Source organism: Coptis chinensis, chromosome 6, assembly GCF_015680905.1.
Source record: "Coptis chinensis isolate HL-2020 chromosome 6, ASM1568090v1, whole genome shotgun sequence".
Lineage (NCBI taxonomy): Eukaryota > Viridiplantae > Streptophyta > Magnoliopsida > Ranunculales > Ranunculaceae > Coptis > Coptis chinensis.
In genome coordinates this window covers 57,361,310-57,387,755 of record NC_141461.1, presented here as the reverse complement: position 1 = coordinate 57,387,755, position 26,446 = coordinate 57,361,310, and the positions used below count along the sequence as shown (strand labels likewise).

General features: G+C 35.5%; 1 non-coding gene and 1 pseudogene across 1 annotated transcript; one reads left to right on the top strand and one right to left on the bottom strand.

The window, feature by feature from the left end:
* The first annotated feature begins 20,118 nt into the window (after nt 1–20,118).
* Nucleotides 20,119–21,431, top strand: LOC147493727 (uncharacterized; annotated as a pseudogene).
* A 4,387-nt stretch (nt 21,432–25,818) lies between these two features.
* On the bottom strand, nt 25,819–25,922 carry LOC147493726 (small nucleolar RNA R71). Its single transcript, XR_015200639.1, has one exon. It is a non-coding gene; the product is annotated as a small nucleolar RNA R71 (small nucleolar RNA).
* Nucleotides 25,923–26,446: the final 524 nt, after the last annotated feature.

The window sequence follows — 26,446 nt, the reverse complement described above, 5'->3', positions numbered from 1 at the left end:
AATGTAAAACATCTGTAGGTTTACAGTTGAGATATATAATCCAACATCCAATATTTAGAGCCTTCGATCATATATAATTCATAAGGTCTTGGGGGGGGGGGGCGCTCCACTCACTGTCAAATATTGGTTTTTGTGGGAGCTCAAATTTCTCGCCTAAGTACAGAAAAATCAATTGTACCATGCAAGTAGCCAAAGATTCTCTTAGCAGCATGAAGGTGGGAAACTCTGTGGGACGTCCCCTATATCATTAGACGAGGCTGACAAAATTAAATGGCACTATATTGGATTGTTGTTGTCCAGAACATTAAACTTTCCCCTGCCTGCTCGGAAGAGTGTAATCAACCTTCTTTCATGTAGGATCTTGCCTTCGCTTCAAGCCAAGTTCATTTGGAGTTACAATGAAAACCTGACCGAAATCAATTAAACATACTTTCTCTTGTGAAATAACAGAGATACCAGCATTAGATTGAAATTCAATGCCAAGAAAATAGTGCAACAATCCTAGCAGCTGTTTGTAGATTAAACCATAAGTAAGTCGTCGACACAACATAAGCATAAACGAAGTCTTTTCCCTGCATACTATTTAGTGTATGCCCATTTGGATACATTTATAGAAATTTTTTGGCACCCAAGTAAGGATATATATTTTAAATAAAAGAATGTTACATAGAGAGTGTTGTTGTTACATGGTTGTTAAAGAAAAATACTACAAGCAGAGGCTAGTCGAATCTATAGTATGTCTTGAAAGGAAATTCAATAGCTGGGACGAAGTCAGGCCTTGTAGTTCTCCATAGACAGTTCCTTATAGTACCTGTACTCATGAGTGCACCCTTTTTTGCTGCAGAGACGGCTCCAAAGTTTGCTTCTCTTAGAGTGTGAGTGATCCACCATTGTTTATGTAATGTTGCTCTCTGCCATCGTGCTTTCATAGTCCAAGGTAGAGTCCCACCTTTAACCGCCAGAATCACAGCCATAGAATCACTTTCAATCCACAACTTATTCCATCCTTCGTCTAATTCCATAGAAACCTTCTTACTAAATAGGCATCAATTAATAGGACTACGTCTGCGCAAAGCTCTGTATAGGAGCTTGTTTTCTTACTAAATAGGCATCAATTAATAGGGCTGTACCAAGCTCTGTATAAGATTTTTTTTCAGCCCATATACAGTGCCCGTCAACCTTCTACTCATTCCCTTTGTTTTTGGCTAATTCATTCCCAAATTGTACATAACCAGAGGCTATTGGATGGTATTATGACTTGCATCTGGACCCAAAAGCTATGTTCCCGTTCTGTTGGTCATCTTAATTCAAACCATCTGGTTCAATATTAGTTCTGAACCGGTGGATGGACTCATTAAACCATGCGTTGGACAAAAAAGAATATAAAATAACTCTAAAATAAGTGAAAAAGTGGACCCTTCTACAGTGCACAGGATGCATCCAAATTTGGTATGCGCATTGTTGTTTTGGCTGTTTTGATATTGTTTGTATGAAAAGAAGAGGGCACGAGCGTGCTCAAATATACCTAGCCCAAGTGCGCCCATGCCGTGAAAAAGAAGTTAGTTTTTTTATCCAGTTTTCACAAAACAACAGTACTAGAAGTCGGTCAATAAGAGGGTGCGGGCACTCTCTAATATGTTTGGCCCAAGGCACGCACAAACCCTAGCCTCTACAGACCAAGTTCTAAGATTTTGCCAGTAAATCGAGATTGTGTTTTCTACACTGAAATTTCGGCCCACTATAAAAAGAAGAGTTAGGGTTTTGACCTAATTAACAATTTCTAAGTGAGATTGTTGAGAGGAACGAACAACTTCTTTGTGAGGTTGTTGAGGCTAACTTTTTCCTTGTGAGATAGTTGAGAACAATTTCTTTTTGAGGTTGTTGTGGCTAACAATTTCTTTGTGAGATTATGAGAGAACTAAACCAAGAAGAAAAGAGAGTGAACATTCTTTGTGAGTGTGAGTGATACATTCTAAATAAGTGTTGAGTGCTCCTCTTTGTAATCTTGTATCTAGTACATCTAATCTATCAAAGGCTTGCCGTGTGGATGTAGACAAATTGCCGAACCACGTAAAACTTGATCTTGTGTGAGTCTGCTTTTATCTTCTCTATTTAGTTTATATGTCTTGTGTTGATATTGTGTTGCTTGGGAGTTGTTGAATGCCTTTGTTGGTAGTTTGTTGTTAATCGCTTTCGTGTTAGTCGCAATAATTAGTGTTAGAGCCAGGTTTACAACTTTGGATTTTGAATTTTGGTGAAGAACTATAGTGCTCGAAATTGGTGTAGACAAGGTGTTCGATAAAATTCTCGAGTGAGTTTTCTTGTAGTTTACTTTGTGTGACTTGTAGAAATGGCTCCCAAGATGTCAATAGCAAAGTTTGAAAAAGAGAAGTTTGATAAAGAAGCACAAGAAAAGACGGCGAGGGTGATGTCGAATGAGATAACTTCCATAAGCAAGTGGAAGGGTAGTCCTAAAAAGTCTTTAAAATATGTATGGTGCTACAATTGTAAAGAAAAGGAGCATTATCTAAGTAATTGCCCTAGCTCGAAAAAGAGTAACAAGATGAGTGGTAATTTGGAGAATGAGGACGTTAGTGAAGCAAGTCTTGCTTTCGACTTTGATGGGGATGATGTAAGTCTTTCAGTGTCTACACAAGACAACCACATAACCGAAAAGTGGATTCTTGATTCAGAGTGTTCCTACCACATGTGTCCCAATATGAAGTGGTTTGCTACCTATGAGAACTTGAGTGGAGGTTCCGTTTTGATGGGTAATGACATTGCTTGTAAGATGGTAGGGATTGGAACTATACGGGTCAAGATGCATAATGGTGTGGTGATGACTTTAACCTATGAGAGGCATGTTCCCGAATTAAAGAAGAACCTCATTTCTCTTGGTACCTTGGATTCCAAAGGCCACAAGTTTGTGGGAAATGATGGAGTCCTAAAGATCATTAGTGGCACTTTAGTCATTATGAAGGGTCAAAGATATGGAAACTTGTATACTATGTTGGGTAGTACAGCGACAGGCGATGTAGCAGTGGGTACATGTGGTGATAATTCTGAGTGCACAAAATTATGGCATATGCGCCTTGGGCATATGAGCCAAATGGGATTGTCTTAGTTGTGCAAGCGAGGGAAGCGATGGCTACTGAAAGACTTGAAGAAACCAAGTATGGAATTATGTGAGCATTGTGTCTATGGCAAGCAGTGCAGAGTCAAGTTCGGTACAAGCAAGCACAAGACGAGAGGCATCATGGATTATGTGCATTTGGATGTGTGGGGACCCTCTAGAGTGGCTTCTAAGAGAGGTAACCAGTATTATGTCTCCTTCATCGATGATTATACAAGCTATATGTGGGTATATATCTTGGAGTCCAAGGATGAAGTTTTCGATACATTTAAAAGGTGGAAAGTAATGGTTGAGAAACACACAGAAAGAAAGGTGAAGACTTTGAGGTCTGATAATGATACTGAGTATACCTATGGTCCTTTTAAGGAGTTCTATGAGCAATAGGGTATTGCTCGACACTAGACAATGAAGGGCACGCCGCAACAGAATGGGATGGCAGAGCGGATGAATAAAACGTTGCTTGAAAGAGCGAGATGTTTGCTCTCTAATGCCAATTTTGGCAAAGAGTTCTGGGCAGATGCAGTGGCCATGGCGTGTTACTTGTATAATAGATAACCAGTTCCGGCGATAGACTGCAAGATATCTTATGAGGTGTGGACAGAGAAACCAACTGATTATGATACTTTGTGTTTGTTTGGATCTAGTGCTTACAACCATATGAAGGATAGTAAGCTTGATTCTAAAGCTAAGAAAGTTATATTCTTGGGCTATGCAAAAGGAGGAAAGGGATACGGATTGTGGTGTCTTGAGAACCACAAGTTCCTAGTCAGCAATGAGGTTACCTTTGATGAGACTTCAGTGCTACATTTTAGCAGGCTAGAGAAGGCTGGAAATAGTGGTGATTCCATAGAATCTCAAGTGATTGAGATGGAAGCTTCAAAGGATGCTATATAGAGTGAGGTTATTAATGAAAAAACTATTCAACAAGAAGTAGAGTTACAACAACCTGACCAACAAGCTTTGGCTAGATCAAAGCCAAATAGAAGTGTGAAACAAGTTACGAAGTATGAGCATGATAAGCCAGTGAAGCATTATGGTCGACCGGACTCGGTTGCCTACACATTGAATATCGAGGGTGATGAGCCAAATGACTTCGAATAAGTTGTTAGAGATGGTCATTGCAAAGATTAGTTGGTGGATATGCATGAAATGCTGGAGGCTCGTAACAAGTTTTGTATTTGGGAATTTGTTTAATTGCCTAAGGGGAAGATGGCTATGGGTTATAGAAGGTTCACTATGGAGTTGAGTTCCAACATTGGTTGGAGGTACTCCACAAATGGTGGAGTCTCATGCATTATTGATTGATGCCTTTCGTAGGCATGGCCCTTCATGGGCGTGATTGCTCTTTGTGAGCATGACTCTATGTGAAGATAGCTCTTTGTGGGCATGACGTGCTCTTCGTGGGCAAGACTCTTTGTGGGTGGCTCTTCGTGGGCATGGTCCTTCAGGGCAGTTGACGGCGAGTTCGAGATATGGTTTGAATACTAGTGATTCTTGGTGGATAGTGGATAATGTTAGGCTCGGTTTTATGTGTTAAAACCTCACCGAAGTGAAGAATGTTGTTTTGGCTGTTTCAATACTATTTGTATGAAAAGAAGAGGGCGCATGCGCGCTCAAATATACATAGCCAAGGGCGCACACGTCCATGCGATGAAAAAGAAGTTAGTTTTTTTTCCAGTTTTTGCGGAATAACAGTATTGGAAGTCGGTCAAGAAGAGGGCGCGCGCACTCTAATATGTTTGGCCCAAGGCGTGCACACACCTTAGCCTCTACACACCAGGTTCCGAGATTTCACCAATAAATTGAGATTGTGTTTTCTACATTGAAATTTTTTCCCACTATAAAAAGAAGAGTTAGGGTTTTGACCTAATTAACAATTTCTTTGTGAGATTGTTGAGGGAGAACAATTTCTTTGTGAGATTGTTATCGTTTTTACGTATTATCAGGAAGCTATGTAGAGGTAAAGGTGTGGGCGCGCTCAAGATGGTCTGAAGACAAGGGCGTGCACACTCGTTTTTTTTCTTTGGTCAGGCGGTGTTCTTGAGTGGAGGCGAGGAAGAAGAAAAGGAAAGAAAAAAAATGCGTGGTGTTTTTAAAAAAATAGGGAGTCACGTGCGTGGCACGTGACCTGGTAGGGTTTTAATTTTCGAGCCCAAGCCTAAAACAAATCGGTAATACCCATCCTGTCCTATGCCTCGTATAACTTAAAACTAAAATTCCCGATTCATTAACGGTCCGATTTTGGCGAATGAGCTATGAAAATGATTAGCAGAGAAAATGCAATCCAATGATCTATAAAAAAAAACTCAAATCTAACTGTGGTTGACATATAAGGAGATGGAAAACGCCTCGGAACACGTGAATGGCATAAGTTATGTGATCGAAAGAAATATACATTCATAGATAGTGTCAACCCGAATCAAAGTACAACTAAACAGCATAAACAACAAGAATAGGAAATTGAGTGATCAAGAATGGAAAGACCAAACACCCCACCCTCAAACAAATTTTTGAAAAAAAGGTTTAGAAAATTTGTTTTAAAACGTGGGTCTTTTAAAGTCAGATTCCCGAGACTTACTAGACTAATGTTTATAAGGTTTTTATTTTTTATTTTTACTTTTTATGATTAAGGTTTTATATAAAAGAAACAATAAAGCAATAAGGACGTAATTCACTCCATAGAGAAACACGACTTAAAAATGAGAAAACATACAAGAGTGGAAAGCGTGAATTACGTTAAATGTGGACTTAGGATCCGGTACATACAGCCACACACTCCGAAGGGAGGGCCCGGTTACCTTAATGGTGCACTTACCAATATACATGGAAATGAAAGGTAGTACACCAATCATCAAAGGTCAGTCCTCATATACAAGGTCCTATAAAAGGACATTCTCCACATCTGTGGACCTTAACTCGTGAAAATATTTTAAACATTAGCCATTGACTTGAAAGATACTATTGTCCTTGGGATTTACCAAGGTGATTGCCCCGTGAGGGGTGACTTCAATAACTAGGAAAGGACCAGACCAACGGGTTTTTAATTTCCCTGGAAAAATATGTAAACGTGAGTTGTAAAGCAAAACCTTTTGACCAACTACAAACTCTTTACACAAAATCTGTTTATCATGAACATGTTTCATGTTAGCTTTATAATCCTTCGCGAGATCATAAGAATCGCTATGGATTTCTTCAAGATCATTTAATTGCAATTTGCGCTTGACACCTACCTCCTAATTATTGAAGTTCAGGCTTTTTATAGCCCACATAGCACGGTGCTCCAATTCAACGAGCAAATGACAAGGTTTTCCAAACACAAGTCTAGAGGGAGACATTCCTATAAGAGTTTTAAATGCTGTTCGATACGCCCATAAGACATCTTTTAGATGCTTAGACCAATCTTTTGATTAGGATTGACTGTCGTTTCTAATATTTTTTTAATTTCCTTATTAGAGACTTCTACTTGGCCACTAGTTTGCGGATGATAAGGAGTTGCCACCTTATGGGTAACTCCGTATTTCTTAACATAAGAAGCAACAACTCTATTGCAAAAATGTATTCTACCATCACTGATGATGGCTTTAGGGATGCTAAAATGAGAGAAAATGTATTCCTTAACGAAAAACACAACCGTCGTATGGTCATTGCTATGGTAAGCCATGACCTCTATCCATTTGGAAACGTAGTCCATGGCAACAAGAATATAAATAAAACCGTGGGAAATAGGAAAAGGACCCATGAAATCAATGCCCCATACATCAAAAATTTCCACTACCATAATAGGATTTAAAGGCATCATATTACATTTAGTGATACGCTCAAGATGTTGGCAATGAACACACGTCCTGTAGTGTACTTGGGCATCTTTAAAAAGGGTAGGCCAATAAAAGCCACACTGAAAAACTTTAGCTGCCATTTTCATACCACTAAAATGGCCACTACACGCTTTGTCATGGCAGAAAGATAAAACCTCATTATATTCCCATTGGGAAATACAACGGCGAATAATCTGATACGCACAATACTTAAAAAGGTAGGGCTCATCCCAGCAGTATAGCTTAACTCTAGCAAAAAATTTCTTACATTCGCTTTTTAACCAAACATTAGGAATAATATCAGAAGCTAAAAAATTCACAATGTCAGCATACCAAGGTGTAGAAAAAACAGAATAAAGGTGTTCATCAGGAAAAGAATCGTGATTGAACTCAGAGTCACTATCACTGTCATTAGTTAGTCTAGATAAGTGATCAACAACTACATTTTCGACCCTTCGTTTATCCTTAATTTTTAAGGTAAACTCTTGCAGGAGAAGGATCCATCAGATAAATCTCTGTTTAGCATCCTTCTTGGCGAGAAGGTACCTAAGAGCTGCATGGTTAGTATACATTAAGGTCTTTGAACTAACCAAATAAGAACGGAACTTATCTAAAGCATAAACCACAGCTAAAAATTCCTTTCCCGTAGTAGTATAATTTCTTTTAGCATCATTTAAAGTCTTACTAGTATAATAAATAATGGTGGACTTATCATTTAGTTTCTGGCCTAACACAACACCAACAACATAATCGCTAGCGTCACACATAAGTTCGAAAGGTTTAGACCAATCAGGAGGCTGTATAATCGGTGCAGATGTTAAAGTGGTTTTTAATTTTTCAAAAGCCTGTTTACAGTCATAATTGAAATCAAATATGGCATCTTTTAAAAAACAGATTAGTTAAAGGCCTAGCAAATTTGTAAAAATCCTTGATAAAACGCCTATAGAAACCTGCATGGCCTAAAAAGGCTCTAATGTCACGGATAGTCCGTGGTATAGGTAGATATGCTATTTTATCTAATTTTTCCCTATCTACTTTTATGCCATCGCTAGATACAATATGACCTACAACTATTCATCTTTTAACCATTAAATGGCATTTTTCCCAATTTAAAATCAGATTCTTTTCCTCACACCGTGTCAACACCTTAGAAAGGTTAGACAGGTAGTCACTGAAAGAGTCTTCATAAATAGAAAAATCATCCATGAAAACTTCCATAAAGTGCTCTGCCATGTCACTAAAGATATGAAACATACACCGCTGGAAGGTACCAGGAGCATTACAAAGGCCTAAAGACATTCATTTATAGACATATGTTCCAAATGGACATGTGAACGTAGTCTTGTCCTGGTCGTCAAGATTGATAATGATCTGAAAATAGCCAGAGTAGCCATCTAAAAAGAAGTAATAGGCATGACCAGCTAGACGTTCGAGTATCTGATCTATAAAAGGTAAAGGAAAGTGATCCTTTTGCGTCATGGCGTTTAAGCGTGTGTAGTCAATACATATCCTCCATTTCATAGGAACTCTTATGGAAACATATTCACCAGCAGCATTACGCATAATAGTAACACCTAATTTCTTAGGAACTATGTGAATGGGGTTTACCCATTCGCTAACGGAGATAGGATATATGATACCTGCATCGAGTAACCGTAAAACTTTTTCCTTGACCACTTCTTTCATGGCAGGGTTCAAGCGACGTTGAGGTTCACTTGAAGTCTTCGCATTATCCTCCAAATGTATGCGATGTGTGCATACGCTAGGGTCAATCCCCTTAATGTCGTGTAGGGACCAACCAATCACGGAACGATGTTCCTTAATCATCCTAATCAAATGTGCCTTTTCATCAGCAGACAACTGAGAAGATATGATCACTGGATGACTACCATCTGGATCAAGATGGATATATTTCAACTTAGCAAGAAGAGGTTTAGGCTTTAAAAAGGTTTTTTCTCCTTGAAACTTGGGCTTTAACCATATAACTTCTTAGCAACCAACCTTTGCTCATTTCTCTTGCAAAAGTGGCATATTTCTTCACATAGTTGACTCTAAGACTTGAAATACACAAAAGTACATAAACAGTACTAACTCTTATTTATTATAAACATACTTGGTCTATATGTAATATTATTAAGGGGTTAAAACTACAGTTTTGGGCTCTTATCAAACCACCCCCAAATAGCATTTTGCTTGTCCTCAAGTAAAGATGAGAAATTAAAATAAGTGACCAAAAATGGAGTTCTAACTAATCTCGTTTCGTCGAGTGCGATTGCATTGACCATATGCAATAAGGCCTTAAACCACTAGGAATTCCCTAGTGGACGAGTTATATCCTCGTGAGAGTTTTACAGAGAAGATACTCACAAACTTCATTTATATTATAACGACTAAGAAATAAAATTAATGTTTTCTTATTTATTCTCAGATATTTATACATCTCACTAACAGTGAATAAAGAATAATCAATTCGAAACCTAAGCAAATACGTTCATAATAATAAATCATTTACGGATACACATTTAAATAATAAACTATGCTATGAAATGCAATAATAGATCCGATCCGTTTCTGAAACTTTGGAATAGCGTCTTTAAGTAGGTCCTCACAAATATATCAAGACAAAAATACTCTGATTTTTCCACTCAAGTTTCACTCACTCCAGTGTGTAGTGGGCACAGTTTTTCTCACAATCTCAATGACATACAAGGGAGCCGAGGTCGATCAAACACATCTGCCACTTACTATCATACCAACCTATTCCTAATTGAGTTAGAGGTCTTTATTAGGTATTGCGGGGATTAGGTGATGGTTTAAAATGGAAGGAAATGGATATTCAAAAGGACAAGTTTGAGAAAATAGGGTCTTCATATTATATAATTAGATAAAACCTTGTTCTTACTTTGCTTCTACACTTTGTTTCCATCCTTAGCCATTTATTTTTTGGCTTTGGACTCATTTGATTCTGTCTTTGGAGTTTTAATTTTTTTTTTCTTTTCTTTAGATGAAAACTTTTTCTTCTTTCTTATTTGAAGCAACTAACAAATTCTTGGTTTTCCACAGGTCTTTCTCTTTTTTTTTTTTTTTTTCCATTTCATCCTATTTCTTAGACTCATTCAAAAATAGGTAGGCTGATTTTATTTTTATTTTGCTTTTATAAAAGGGTAAAGGATTTGGGGTTTATTAAAAGGCTAAAGAAAGGCTCAGAGGGGTGACTAGCGGAAAATAATTTCATATAGATTTGAATTTCTAGCTATATCGATCCAAAAAGGGCCTAAGCTTATGATATGGTATAGTGATTCAAGCAAGTGGACATGTGATTTCTCTATTCGGAATTTACATCTCCCTTGTGTTATTACTCAAATATTTCACTCATATAAGGTTTTTAGGCTACATTCTCACAGGATTTGTAGAATAAATATTCTAGCCTAGATTTCAGAAACTTACTGCCAATACAAACATAGATGCTCATGCAATATATTTATTGAAAAATGTAATGACTATTACTTACATATTAACCTAAGTTTCTAAAAACTATTCTAATTTAAGAGCTAACATGAAACTTCTAGACTACTATCACCATAGAAAAAGAAACAATATCAATATTCCTAAATGTATAATATAAATACTTTTTATTTATATTTTATATTTTTTAAATTTTTTACTAGAAAACAAGTGCATATTATACATATATATATATCCTAATAGGTGCCTTAAATTACACGTATTTCTATGCCATCCCCAAACAAAAATATGCTTTGTCTTCAAAGTAAAGAAATAAGAAGGATAAAAAATACCATGAAAATGCGTGAAAATTTTAGAGCACCTACAAAATAAATTTAGAACATACTAATATAGATAAAGAAAAACAGACGCAACTCCTATATATAAGAGTTCCAACCGTTATGGGAATAACAAGAATTAAATTGCTTGGGACATAAGCAAACACAAACAAAAATTAAAACTTACCATATATCCCGCACTACACATTATCCTCCCCTTCTATAAAGAAGTGATGTTCCTTTGCGTCCTGTCAAGCCATGATAATCTGTCAGGCCTCACGCCATTTATCATCTACCTTTTCTAACATGTTAAGTGCCATTTGATAATCATAAAATACTTGACTTTACCCTACTTAATGGATTATGCTAGGAAGAAGTAAACGACATTTATTCTTTTAATCAAAGTTTCTACTCTCAATTAGCATTCAATAAAACTAGAGTAAGAATTCGTTCCACTCCTAGTTGCTTAGAAAATAACTAATTCACTTAATGATTAAAAATTAAACAATATGAGAGTAATTATTTCTAAATATAACAAATATGGTGAAATACGCGATGTGAAATACGAGTGTATGATTTAATATATTCTAAATTGAACTATGACAATTAAATAATAAGATGTGAATATAAAGAAGGAATTAGGGAGATTTGAAATCCACATTGATTAATCTCTAACATGCTAGTATTTTTATGTTTTCACACAAGGTTCAACATAGAGTTTATGTATTTTTATCCCTAACTATTTATGGCATCTCTAACCAACTAATAATTAGCATGAGAGGAAGTTGAAACCCATTCTCATGGTGAATGAACTACCATCTAGAATTGAAACTCTTAAATATAACTACTTTATACTAACACATCAAGAAATAATAATGGATACATAATGGAGCTTTGATCTTAACCTTCAATAATGGAGGTTTAGGTATGAATCATTAAACTATCATTAAATAAATAATAATAAGAAGAAGACATAATGAAAGAGACAAGAGGTAGGAGTGTCTAAGAGTTTTGCCTTAGTCCTCTTTATATAGGAGAGGGCTAGGTTTACAATTTCGTACATGGGCTTTGGAGCTATGTTTTGGGCCACTAAATCAACCCCAAAACCTAATTACTTAAGTCCAAAATGGGTTTCTTTGCTAGAAATTACTGTAATAGCCTTTTCATCCATCTTTACTCGTCTGAATAAATCAAGTCTTAAACCATTAGAAAGCTCTTTCCGAGCCGGTCATTTTTACATATAATAGGCCCAATTTCGAGGTCTAAGTCCAAAAATACAACCTGTGGAAGTTCTGTTGACTTTTATGCTTTATTTTTGCCTGCGTTGACTTTGACTTTTCAGCTTTAACTGAGCTTTAAAAAGGCTTTTTCTCCTTGAAACTAAGGCTTTAACCATAGAACTTCTTAGCAACAAACCTTTGCTCCTTTCTCTTGCAAAAGTAACATATATCTTCACATAGTTGACTCCAAGACCTGAAATACAGAAAAGTACGTAAATAGTACTAACTCTTATTTATTATAAAATATAATTAGTCTATGTGTAATATTATTAAGGGGTTAAAACTACAGTTTTAGGCTCTTATCACTAGGGTTAAACTTCACAAGACAAAAATAAGGTACACAGATCTGTACGTACATCACATTCAGTAGAGTCAGAGTAACCAAAAGGACAAATCAAATACTATAAACACTTATTAATAGTGAATTTTTTTAACAGGAGACTTAACATATGCTTGGATTCAATTCTTGAACTTTGTAAAACCAGAATGCAATTTTTTATGTTTGCTACTCGGATCATAGGCAAATTTTATGGATTTGACTTTAAAAAAAATGAATAGAATCAATCAACCTAGCAAAAAAATAGTGTGAGTTCATTTTAACAAACAAATACTACATAGACTAGTAGGATGACCTTATGTTAAACACATCTATTCATGCCAAATGCCAATTCTTCAGATTCATGGAAACAACCACTTTGGACAAAATAATATGGGAAGAAAAAAAGAAAACAAAAAACCTTAGCTTAATGACAAACTATAGAAAAGCTATGAAAACTACTTAAGACCAGATAACTGTTTCTAAAATTTTAATACTTAGAGCAATTCGAGGATTACATACAGATTTGCAATTTTTACATCAAGTTGTTTCTATTGAACTTCATAATGAGGAGGTCCAAAGTGAACCAACGTACATAACATTCATAATAAACAGAAACTCAACATCATATGCATGCATTACTACATGTTAATAAACTCTCGTATATTCCCAAATACTAGGAATCAGGTCCCCAATATTGTAGGATATAAACATGTACACCCATCCCCCTTTTTATACCTAACATATACTAAAATGTTAAGAAAATTTAAATAAGAAAATGAACATCTTTTATGCAAATGAAAAGATAGAAATAGACTTATAAACCATACACAAACAGGGAAAAACTGGAGCCTTCACTTAAATGCTTAATTGTACCCAACAGAATACTCAAAAATGGTAACACAGAGGAAAAGAGTGATACAAGTGTGGCATTTTTTGCATAACCAAACATCCTACACCTATCCCCTTCTTTTCTAGTACTTAATTAAAAGAAAGTTCGGAAATCTTTATCAATACTACAAGGCAAAAGAAAATGTATGCATAACAAACCATAAGCTCAAAGTGGGTAGGAGATCAAGTAAAACTTACCATACATATGAAAAATAGTGAGAGGAAAAAAAGGGGACCCAAATGGTGAGTGGATGACCCATGGCTATGTGAGCAAGAAGCATTCCCAATACCCTTCCAGTCATTGTTGCCACAATCTCCTAACTTCCTTCATATCAAAACATTTAAGAATGAGTTTCCAGGATTGTTGACTCTCCTTAGAATACTTGTAGATATACTAGGTGCATTCGAAGTACTATTTTCTATAGATTTTAAAATAATCAGTCCCATATATAAACAATCCATAGAAATGAAGAGAAATCTACACCCTGAATTTGAGAAATTCCTCAATATTCCACACTAACAATCTATGATACCCAAACTTCATTTGATAGATCTAAGGCACGCCCAAATATTTGGCACACAAAAAATAATATGTATCATTGTATAGAATTTCACAACACAGAAGTAAATAAGCAAGAACAAACAATTACAAAACATTAATTAAAATGGAAAAAAGAAAGCAAATAAAAGTTCTTACCTTCAAATTGGAAATGAATGTAAGATACCCTCAGGTAGCTAGTACACTTTTACACAGAAGAATCTCAATTCGAAAGAGAAACATATTGAAATGGAATTTTTTGCTTCAATGGCGAAATCTTACCTTCAATTTTGGTAAAGTTAGGGTTTAGAAGGAAAAAAAGGGGAGAAAATTATAAAAAAGATCTGGAATTTTTCCTGTTTTAATTAAGAAGAATAAAAAGAGGAAGAAAACGATTTTGATTCACAAAAGTGTTGAATGTTGGTTGTTGATGAGAAGTTTCAACTATACTTTTGATTTTCTAAAATGAAACCCTAGCAAAATTTCATTAATTTTTCAAAATTTTTGGTTTCTCTCTCTGACAATAAGAAGCGGGTTTCACTAAATTGGAGGCGGGATGGAATAGATTTGCCACAAAATAGAGAACAATGGCCCATGGGTTACACTACGACGGACAGGGGCACTCACTATAATATGACAGCTATTAACCGTCGTTTATGCCGGGATATAGGTGTCCCCAATTTGGTGTAGTCTCTCTAGTGGTATTGTTGGGGGTTGATTAGACCTCAAATATGTGTTTTTATCCCCTTATAATACTTCAATTTAGTCAAATTATATGATCAATAATGTAGAAAACTCATATTTTTACTGCTTTTTCAGGATACAACCCTATTCTGGACCAAATACCTCAAAAAACATGTTCTATAGCCAAAATGAGCCTAAAAGAGACCTTATGGAAAAATTGAGAAAAAGTGTCAAAAAGTCAACGGTCAAGGTCAAAGTCAACTCAAGGGTTCAAAAACTCATAAGCTCAGGAAACACTCTAAGGCTTCAAGGACCAAGGACTCAACCTTTTGCAAGACAATGACTAAGCACAAAAGCCTCAAAAGACTAAATGATCAAATTCCAAAAGACATGGGCTTGGGCCCAAAAGGCTTGATCCTATTCGCTCAAAGAACGCACAAGAAGGTTCTAGATTAGGTTGTTTGATGGATCAGATATGAGGAGGGCATATTTGTACATCTCTACACATATATAAGTGTAGAGATGCCCACAAAATAGGAAGGCAAGTTAGGGTAAACTAGTTTGGAGTAATGTAAGTAATTAGGAGTAGGAGTAGATTAATAGTTTTTGTTATTGTTTTCCATTTTCATTGTTTTAAAGTTTTAAGTTTAAAGCTTTAAGCTTTGTTGATTCAAGTTGGTTTTCTTCCATTCAAAGTGTTTAATCTTGTTACTTATCAAAATAGTTCTTCGAAACAACTTCTTATTCATTCATTCAACACATCAAAGTTGGTTATACTCTTTTGAATAACTTGCTAACCAAACTTCATTTTCTTATCTAAATCTTCATGTTTTCCATATAAAACAACTCTAGTATTCATGTTTTAATCCTCAACCCCTCAATAACTAGTTGTCTACATCTTCATACACCAAAAACCAAATAAAGAGCAATAGGAAAGTTTGGTTTTTTTCCATCACACTTCTACTCTTCAAAGATCTAAGATGAACAACTTCAAAACCAAATATCGACCACTTTTGACTTCAACAAATGACGTTGCCGTCATGGATCTAATGATATGAGAAGATGGGTGAATCAAAAGGGGAGTAACTTTTTCTTTTATTCATACTTTTCAAACTTGTTTTTTTTTCTTCTTATTTTCAAGTTTTTTTTACTGTTGAATATTACTGATCCATTTTGTTTATGATTTCAGGTTTCACGCTGGGTTGAAGTCAACTTTGTGAAGCAACAGAAGAAAATCGGTCAAAATTTGCCAGAATGAGACCCGTGACCTGCCCCCTCAAGTTCTTCCACCTGGAAAACCCTTGGCTCAGATAGTAGCATTTGTTTAGTAGATATCTCTGCTTAACTCGTATTTGTTCAACTGGTAGTGGTTTGAAACAAATTGGATTTCCAATATTTAGTGTTCTTCAAATTCAAAAATATAAAAAAGTAATAGAAATAAACAAAAGAAAATAAAAACAACTTAGTTTATTGTCATTATTAGATTAAGTTTAAGTTTTTTTTGGATAATACCGTATTTTGTTTTATCATTATTAATTATGCTTGTTTAAAGATAAGGTTTAGGATAATATCAAACTTAGGTTTAAAATAGAAAGTAATTGTCTTTTTGGTTTAAGTTTGACAAACTTACCAAGTGTTGGATATTTGATCAACTTGGGACATTTGAATGCTCGAGGCGAGTCGGGTAACAAAATGCTCGCGCATTAAAAATCAACTTGGAGATTAAAAATTCAATCTTTGACAATTCTTGTTATCTTTTCATAATCACATAATTATTAATAGTTCAATCCTGTTTAGTTAATTAGAAGTTTAACTTAGTTACTTTTTGCTTTACATTTCTAATAATTGATCCCACGAAGGCAAATTTGTAAACCTATTGGCTTTGCCACCATTCCAACCCAAAATGTGGGTTTAGTTTAGAAATTTTTTAACCGAAAAAATGTAAAGCTCGGAAGGTGAGTTTGACGTATCAAGACACCCAACACTTGGTCAAACCCCACCACGTCATCTCCATCACTAAGTACGTGATCGCACACTTGGGAGGTAATCTCTTAACCTCCTCGCAACTCCCAGTTAGAAGATACTGTAAGAACCGTTATGGTCGCAGTTTAGAAATCATGAAAACCATGCGCAGCGGAATAAGGGTTCTCACAATTTTGGTTAGAATTATACCTTTAGATCAGCTGTGATCAACCTCTTGATCTTCTGTTGTATTCCTATCCTTAGAATGGACGGTGTATGGGCAACGATCTTCTAGCCTCTTCTTTCTCTCTTGGCCTCTCTCACTCACAAAGTTGGAACCGAATTTGTATCTCACTTTTCTTGAGCAAAACCTGGGTATTTCGGCCAGAGAAAGAAGGTTTTCTATTTATAGGCTACAACAGGGACCATGAGGAGAAATTAGGGTTAGGTCTCCTGATGGGCTTGGGCTTCCCATGTTCATCCAGAACACACTGCCCAAGTCCGTCAACAAATGGTTTATTCCACTAAAGGCTATTGTTGCACTACCGCCCTAATCCCAAATTACGTGTTACGTTTATGGGCTCCATATTATATGCTCGTTGATCTCCATGTGTTTAAAATATCGAATGCCCGTTAATTAAGTCAAGTTACTGATAACTACATTAATCAACTTCTTATGTCCTTGAGTAGTACCACTCAACTTCATTGTCATGTCGGATTAAATCCACTTGCAGGGTTTACATGACAATCCTTATGAGCTCCTCAAGAGGACATCATCAACCCGACTTCCTGCGGGTCACGGATTCCTTCTATAATCAACAGCACACCTTACATACAATGTCATTACCCAATCCATCGAGTTTGTTGATTCAGAAATGAATCTCACTCATTGATGATTTAAAGCAATGTATAATGCACGTAAGTGCCTGTTATTATATCCGGATTAAGAGGACAAACATCCATAATAACAGAGGTGTTTGTTCTCTTATATAGTCAGTATAAAGAAAAACAACCTCACTTGGTCCTGTTCAATACACACAAAGTGTACTAATGTAATCCTGTAGTCAAGGTAGACTAGTACCAGATTATACTACAACCGTTGCAATGGTTTGTCCAAATCCATTTAGGTTATGAACGTTTACTTATACTTTATAAGGTACTGATGATATGATCTTCTGTGTGTCACCACACACCATATCATCTACAACATAAAGTATTAGACGCATGCATATAACTAATAACATATATAATATGCATAACATTTGCCCATATGATTCTCATTCAAAATATAAAGAATAAGAGTTAATACAAAAGTAATGCTTTTAGTATATAACTCTATCAGATACTTGGTTGTTTACAAAAGTATGATTGTGTGACTCCATATTAAATATCCGTATTGTATTTACTTTACGCGCTTAAGGCTAAACCCGAGACATAACAGACACCAAGTGGGATTAATCCCCACTTTAGTTAACGGACGTTGTATGATTCAAATGTTACATTGACTAAACTAAATTTTAAATTCAACCAAGAAGAGTCAATCTAGTCAAGCCCACAAGACAAACACTTAGCACAAAGATTAAGGCTGTGTTTAGTTCAACAAATTTTGATTCTAAAAGAAAGAGAAAATCCAGAAACTAATTTGCCAGAATCTATTTTTGAAAAATGTGTTTTCTAGTTGTTTGGTTTAGAATTTTAAAAAGTGGTCCACGATAAGAGCCCAAAACTGTAGTTTAAACCCTTTAATAGTATTTCTATTTAGCCAATTATGTTATTAATAATATAAGATTATCACTAATTACGTGCTTTTGAGTATTTCAGGCTTCGGAGTTGAATAAATGTCAATTCGTTACTAATTAGGTGCTAAAAAGAGCTAAAGTGATTGCTAGAGAAGTTCTATGAGTAAAGCCCAAGTTTAATAGAGAAAAAGCCATTAAAAAGTCCAAGTGAACACTGTTAAGTGAAACTCAAACCGGATTAGCCGTCATGAAACAGGTTTAATGACATTTTTTCATTTAAAAAACAACCGTCATTATAGAGCCCGTCATAAAAGTTAACAAAAAACGTCATAAAGATGATGACGGTTCTGGAAAAGCTGACATAAAAGCTCAAACTTAATATGACAAAAATTCATTTATAAACGTCATAACTGGATCCTTTTGCATGACATGTTTTACTTAACCGTCATAGTTTATTAGAAAAAGTGTCAAGAACTAAACCTTCATTTATGACTGTTTTTATTTAAGCGTCACCCTGAGAAACAAAAGCGTTAAGAAATTAACACTAAAAACTGTCAAGAATTGGTATGCCACACTACAGTTCCTTGGAAGCCGTCATAACTCCCCTTTTTTTTTCTTTTTTTTTCCTGTAAATCTGAAAATTCCTGTAAATTTGAAATTCTTGTAAACCAATATATTCAGACACCACCAATACATTTAGACACCTGACAGCTAGAGTCCATTACGGAAACAAGAATCATACTTTTATTACCAACATAAATTATTCCAAGAACTTGTTCATATTACATGATTTATTCACAGAGAAAAAAATTAAATAACTTAAGCACTTTATTCAAAATCAAGCAAGTCTCATAATCCAACAACAATGCAATTTACATAACCCATCCAACAAATTGCTAATCAACTAATCCATCTCAAACAAACTTAATTGAGCTACCTTATCTCACTTATAACCTAAAAAACAATATGAAGAAGAATGTGTTAGTTTGTTTAATAAGTAAACTAAAAATATAATCATATAACGACTTCTACACAGTATTAAAAAAAATACACAAACAATGTGTTAGCACACTAAGTCAATAACTACTAAACGAAAAAGATACAATCAACTATGACAGAGAATCATATTGGTTAAGCCCGAAATAACATATGTACACCACTGTAGGATATATCTTATCTGTATATATATCTACCACAAGTACACAAATAACCCTTTAGCTAATAGGCAAAGGAAAGAACATAAGAAGTTAGACCTAAATTCGAAATGTATGGTGGAAAAACTTCAGACGAAAGCTTCATATACAACCCCCAAATAGCTATCAAACATAAAAGATATATAAATGGTACACATACCTATGCCGAGATAAATTTCTCGATGTACTTGATAAACTCCAAACGAATTTCAATAAGGTCTGCGCTTGTATATGTCCTAGTGTTAGCCAACTCCATTAGCTACATAAGTCAACAAAGAAATTACAATCATCTATGTTCTTTTTATATACTTGCAATTAGTATGATAAATAACAGTTCTTGGGATACCAATTGTAGTTATCCATTCAGTTCTGGGGGAAACGAGAAAAAACTCTGCCTCCTGTTGCTTTCAAGTGCTTATCAATCATTTCCTTTGTATTACATACCCTTAGCAGACGTATGTCGTGTGAAAAATACTTCAAGATGCACCGAAATGAGCAAATCAATTCTACCGAAACGAACAATAATAAAGAAAACACGATTTTCAACATTTCTATATAAAATACTATTATACTCTTGCCAAAATTTCAAAATTAAATGAAGTATGAGTCATGGATCATGCCATCACGGAAAAATCCATCGTGACTGGAAGGAGTACATGGACAAAAAGGTCAGGGTCACCGTTAGAACAACGATAAACAACATTATAAAAACGAAATTGTTATGAGCTAAATGTGTCCACAAGGTTATATAGCTCACTCTTAGAACAACATAAAACAACATCATAATACAATATTGTTATGAGCTACTGTGTGCACGAGGTGACCACGCAACTCTAGGCAGACGAACGTTGGAAGAAATTCGTCAAAAAAGAGCGGCAGAAAGACTAAGCAAAGCATCATCAGGGCCTGATCTCCAATCTTCTTCCAATCCACTTCCGTCTTTGGGAATCAATAGATCACAAAGTGGTGGCCAACTCTCTGAGCTTCAAGCAAAGGAAATTGAAAACGATGCGTTGCACAAGCGTTTGAATGACCTGGAGCAGAATAGTGTGCCCTCACTGAGGAAAGCTCTTCGGGATGTGGCCATGGAAAAAGATGCAGCAGTTACTGCACGGGAGGATTTCTCAGCCCAGCTTCGGATGGTCAAGAAGAGATTGAAGGAGGCAGAAGAGGAACAGTACAGAACTGAGGAAGATGCTGCAGCTTTGAGAGCAGAATTAAATTCTTTACAGCAACAAGCAATAATGAATCCACTTGGTGGCATCTCTTCTATGGGTATCTCACAAGATCATTTCCAAAGCATGGAAAAAGAGTTGGCCAATTTGAACTCTGAGTTGCAGCAAGTGAAGCTACTGCAGCAACAGGAGCAACGAATATTAGCAGAGGAGCAATCTAGGAATTCGTTGGTTATTGTTGAAAAGCAAGAGTTGGAAGAAAGACTTGCAACTTTATCAAAAAAGACCTCAGAAGCTATGGATGAAGCTGCTAACAAGGAACTTTCAAAGGAAGACAAGGATAGATTTGAGAAACAATTGCATGATATGGCAGTCATGGTTGAGAGACTAGAAAATAGTCGTCAGAAACTTCTGATGGAGATCGACTCACAATCTTCAGAGATAGAGAGGCTTTTTGAGGAAAATTATAATATCTCGGCCTCTTATGAAGAAGCAACCGCAGTGGTGGTATAATGGCAGAACCAGGTCAAAGATTGTCTTAGGTAGAATGAAGAACTCCGTGGTTTACTGGATAAATCAAGAACTGAAAAGACTAGCATACTACCTATGGGTAACGCAAAGGTCCAGTCAAGATTTTTTTAAGCTGAGAAAGATCGTGGAAATGTTGCAGGTGCTAAAGTTTACACAGATGAATATTTGTTACTTGAGGGGCAACTTGCAAAAGAACAAAAGTAGAGCATAGGAACTTTCTGCTGAGGTCATGAAGCTTTCTGCACAACTCCAACACGCTGTTCAAGCATATAATGGCCTTGCACGCATGTATAAACCTGTATTTCGAAACATTGAGAGCAGCCTCATGAAAATGAAGCAGGATGGCTCTGTAATACCCAAATGAATGGTGATAAATTATCGGTTTTGACTTCTAGATTTGTCATCCAGGGGATCTCCACACTGATTACAGAATTACTTGTAGAACATGTTTTACCTGTTGGATTTTTGTTTTCTTTTGATCATATCTTGAACTAAAAAAAGTAAAAGTGCTATGTCTGTAAGTACAACTTTACCTGTTTTAAATCATAGTCAAATTTCTTTCCTTGCCTTGCGAAAAGCATTTTCCCGATACGACCTGCCCCATCCTAGAATTGAGTAAAACATTTTGCACAAGCTTAATTATGTAAAAGGGAACCCACAGCTTAAAAATATGAATCCTGAACATAAGAACAAATTCAATTTAAAAAAAAAAAAAAAAAAAAAAAAAAATCTCTGATGCATCTCAAAAACATTGTAGCAACACCAACTAACGATACTAATGCCACATCTCTCTCACTGAACCAGTATATAGGAGGAATGAAGAGAGACGTTGTTTGGGTGTTTTGTCTTCAAATGGGATTCATCGTAGGGCAGTGCTAGGAAGCCTACAAGATCTGTAGATTTCACAGAGATTGATAGAAATCTTCAAGAGATAAGACTAAGAGTACAGCTCTATAGCGGAAAAAAACCACCATCCAGATTGACAAATACTTTAATGGATTTAGTTTAGGAGGATTGAAGCTTCCAATCAAACATTGCATAAACAAAACTTTAAGAATAAGTATGTTAAGAGCGAGAGAATAGTGTAGAGAGAGAGGGAGAAAACATAATACTGTTGCATTTTTTCAGATGATTTGAACCTCAGACTGAGGTTCTCATTGAAAACAAAAAATTCGAATGCAATAAAAAATATTTCTACAAACAATTTAAACAAGAAAAAAGAAATAAAATAAAAAAATACTTACTTTTAGATTTCAGAAAACTTTGTTGTAGTAGTAATTAGACTGATCCCTTCTCAAACAAGTTTAAGAGCAGCGAAGAAGTGAGTGTGCGAAAAACCAATGAGACTAAGAAAAAAAAAAGGCGTAACAGTTAGGGTTTGCAATGGAAGGGGAAGAAAGATAAATAGGCGTAACCCTAACATCAATCCTTTAATATCCGGTGAGAGGGAAAAACAATTGAGGTGAGCGGGAGAATTTTCATTGGAGAGGGGAACTTGGATTTCTCTATTGCGGTTTCCATAAGTGAGGACTGAGGAGTCTATTGACCGGTTCAATTCTTAGTGAGGAGTCTATTATTTTGGTATTCTTTTTTTTTTGTAAAGTTGTTGACGGTTTTATTGAAAGCTAAAATGGTACAGCCTAGCTAGTGCCCAAAAAATTGTGAGATCGTTGACGGTTTATTCTATTGCTAATTTGACTGTTTTAGGAAACACCACCATATTTTCTTGACGCTTATGTTATACACGACACAATGTTGCAACAACCGTTATAAAATTATTATATTTTTTTGACGTTTGTGTCATACACGACATAATGTTACAACAGCCGTCATAAATTTATTATATTTTCTTGACGTTTTTATCATACACGACATAATGTTGTACTAACCGTCATAAATTTATTATATTTTCTTGACGCTTGTGTCATACACGACATAATATTGCAATAGCCGTCATAAAAATATTACTAAAACACCTATCTTGATGGTTTTTAACAAAGCCGTCAAGATAGATAAAAAACAAACGTCATAATATGTCATTTTTTTAGTAGTGTAGAGAGCTGAAGAAAAGTCAATAGAACTTCAAAAGGCCATATCTTTGGACTCAGGCATCGGATTTGGGCCTATTTTTTATCAGAATGACCGGCGTAGAAAGTTCTTTCCAATGGTTTAGGCCTTGACTCTATCAGAGTAGTATAAGTTAGTGAAAATATGCGTTATATTAACATGACCAGAATTGGAAGTCTTGGATTCAACCAATTGGGTTATGGACTTGATTTATGGGTCCATAACCTAACCTAAAAACCCATGCATGATTTTGTATCATTATATAAGAGAATAAAAATTATAAACTCTTTTTCTCTCCCTTCTATTAGTTAGAATAAATTAGGGTTCTTTCTTTCTTCTCTCTCTCTCTCTCTCTCTCTTTTAGTTTTTAGTTTATGAGTTTAGTTTGTAGCCTCCATTAGAACCTTTTAATAAAAGCTTTAGTTTATTCAATTCAATTACTTCTTCTTTACATTATGTCTTCATAATATTAGGCTAATTTTCCCATTAGAGGGAGTGATTATGAAGCCTAATGAGGAATAGATTGCTTAGAAGAATTATTGGATTGTGTATATATTTCAATGAATTTAGTTTATTGTATGACTTCCAAAATAAGCATATAGTAAATTAAACTAGGGATTGTTATAATTAAGTCGAGAGACTTGTTTGTAATAATCCTACATGCTAGTATTGATGACTATAGAGATGTAGATTATTGCTAGGGATGATAAAGTTTGAGGTTTTAGGTTGGATCATTGTGTGAAAACCTAAAGATGACCTCTTTTCAATGAATAATTATATTCTTGCTTGAAACTAATCATTATGTGCATTGATTACTCTTCTCTATAACTTTCTCTTCCATCGAAACCCTATTTCTATTAGTTTAGTTAATTTAGATTTATTTGAATTCGTACTATATTCGTAAAATAGAAATCTCTCAACATAATATTACTCTCACCATTGTTTGTTTGTGATTTAAATTAGTTAAATTTCTTTTATGTCTTGGTAGTTTAGGAGTGGAATGAATCCATACTCTTCATTATTATTTGAGAGTAGGAATATTGATCTAAGCACTTGTTTAGTTGATTGATTATTTGTGTTTACGCATAGATAGTTAGTTTAAATAAATTTGTCTTTATCAAATGGCGCCGCTACCGGCTTAAACTCATTCAGGACAAGAATTCAATTGGTTGAATCCAAGGGGCAATCCCCCATTCTCTATCCACCCACCATTTTAATTTTTCATTCTTGTTTCTCATATTTTCATTTTTGTTCAAGCTTGAAATTCACTGTTTTAAACTAAGAGCACGCCCGCCCTCCCTTTTGCTTTCCACAAAGCGCGCACGCGCTCCCTTAAGACTGCAAACTCACAGTGAAGAATATTGCAGTAAAGTTATTTTTAAAATTTTAAAAATTCTGAAATTTTTAGGCATAATATTTAAGGTGTTGTGTATTTACTCGAATTTTTGCAGATTTTTCTTAGTGGTTTTACCTAGTGAACTATTACCATATTTACACTGCTGTATTTCAGCTTTCACACCGTAAGTTTATGGAAAAACGGATGAGTAAGATTACTTAGCCAATTCCAAAAATTCTAAGATTTTCACAGGAGTATCTATCTGAAGTCAGAAGTTTGCAGTAAAAGTTTGAAGAGTTTTTGATTTGTTTTGATCATCTACCTAGTTGATTGTTTTCAGTGTGTTGCTGCAGTTTTGCAACACTTAATTTCTGGAACAACAACCGATAAGGAGGGTTTGTAGAACTCCAATTGCTCTAAAAATTATACAAGAATCCGCATGATCTATCAAAAGTCTCCAGTAAAATTGTGGTGATTTTTGGCTCTATTTTGATTAGTTAACCATTCGCTTGTTTGTGTTGTGTCTGAAAACTGCTTTACAAACTTTGCAGGGCAGTTGAAAGACTTTCATAACTCCAATTGTTCTAAAACTTTACAGAAAACTTACTAGACGTCTTAGCAAACTACTGTAAATATTTCAAATTTTTTGGAGTGCGTCTGCGCCTTCTTAACCCTATCATTTGAGCGTGCCCGCGCCCTTGTTTACCCTATACTTGAGCGCGCCCGCGCCGCTTCTGAAGGAAGCCCGATTTTCACAGGTTATTCACCGGCTCTCGTTTTGTTCATATTTATATATATATTAAGTGTTTCTAACTTCTTAAATACACTGGGATTACATATAGAAGACGCTATTCACACGCGTAGCAAGGAGGCATTCAGGTACTCCTTCTACTCCTCTTTTCTTCTGTCAGAGGAGTTTTAATTCTAGTATAATCAGGCTTGTTTTTTGTAAATATAATACCACATGCCTATCTAGAATTTCACACACTACACCTGCATTAATGGCTAAAGGCCCAGAGACTCCTCTCTCTGATTTTTATAAAGCACTAAACAATGGCCCTAAGTCGTGAATCGTTTTTGCAGACCTAGTAGGGGATTTTCGAATTCCCTCGAATATATTTAACTTGTTACCGGTTTTCTATGGTTTAGACCACGAGAAGCCTTATCAACACATGCATAGGATAGAACAAGTTCTCACTACAGTCCATCATCCTAGCGTAAGTCCGGATCAAGTTAAACTTAGGGTGTTTCATTTTACCCTAGCCGACAAAGCGGCGTCTTGGTTAACTGCCCAAATGCCAAACTCTATAGACTCATGGGCTAATCTTGTTCAATTGTTCATAGAACAGTTTTACCCACCACTGAAGACAGATGAAATGCTTAAAAAGATTCATTTTTTTCGCCAGAATCCTCATGAATCCTTTTCACAGGCTTGGAATCGTTTCATTGATCTTCTCATTGAATGCCCGCATCATAATCTTGTGAAAGACATGCTTGTTCGTGCCTTCTTCAAGGGGCTTTCACATTATCATAAGGAGGTTCTAGATATCATGACTGGGGGTTGCTTTCTTAGTAAAGGAGCCTTTGAGGCTTATAAATTCTTAGAAGATCAATTTAAGAGAAACAACAATTAGGGAGGTAATGACTCTTCCCGCTCCATTCCTTCTTCTTTTGAGGTTAAACCTGATCCCGAGTTTAAAACTCCTATCAATGCCCTCACTAAAAGTTAGATGCCCTCTCTATTCAATAACAACCCACTCCAATCATAAACATTAACTATACTCGTTGTAATGTTTGTTTTAGTCTTGAGAATTCCGACTTTTATTGTCTTTTTATATATACACAACCACCACCACAACCATTAAACTTTAACCAGTTAACTCAACCTCAAGGACAAGGAAACTTAGGTGACCAGAATAGAGGTTTAGTGCCCATGACACAGAATTATCAACATCAAGACATGAACGCTCAACAAGCTTTAATTCCAATTCAACCATTTACAGA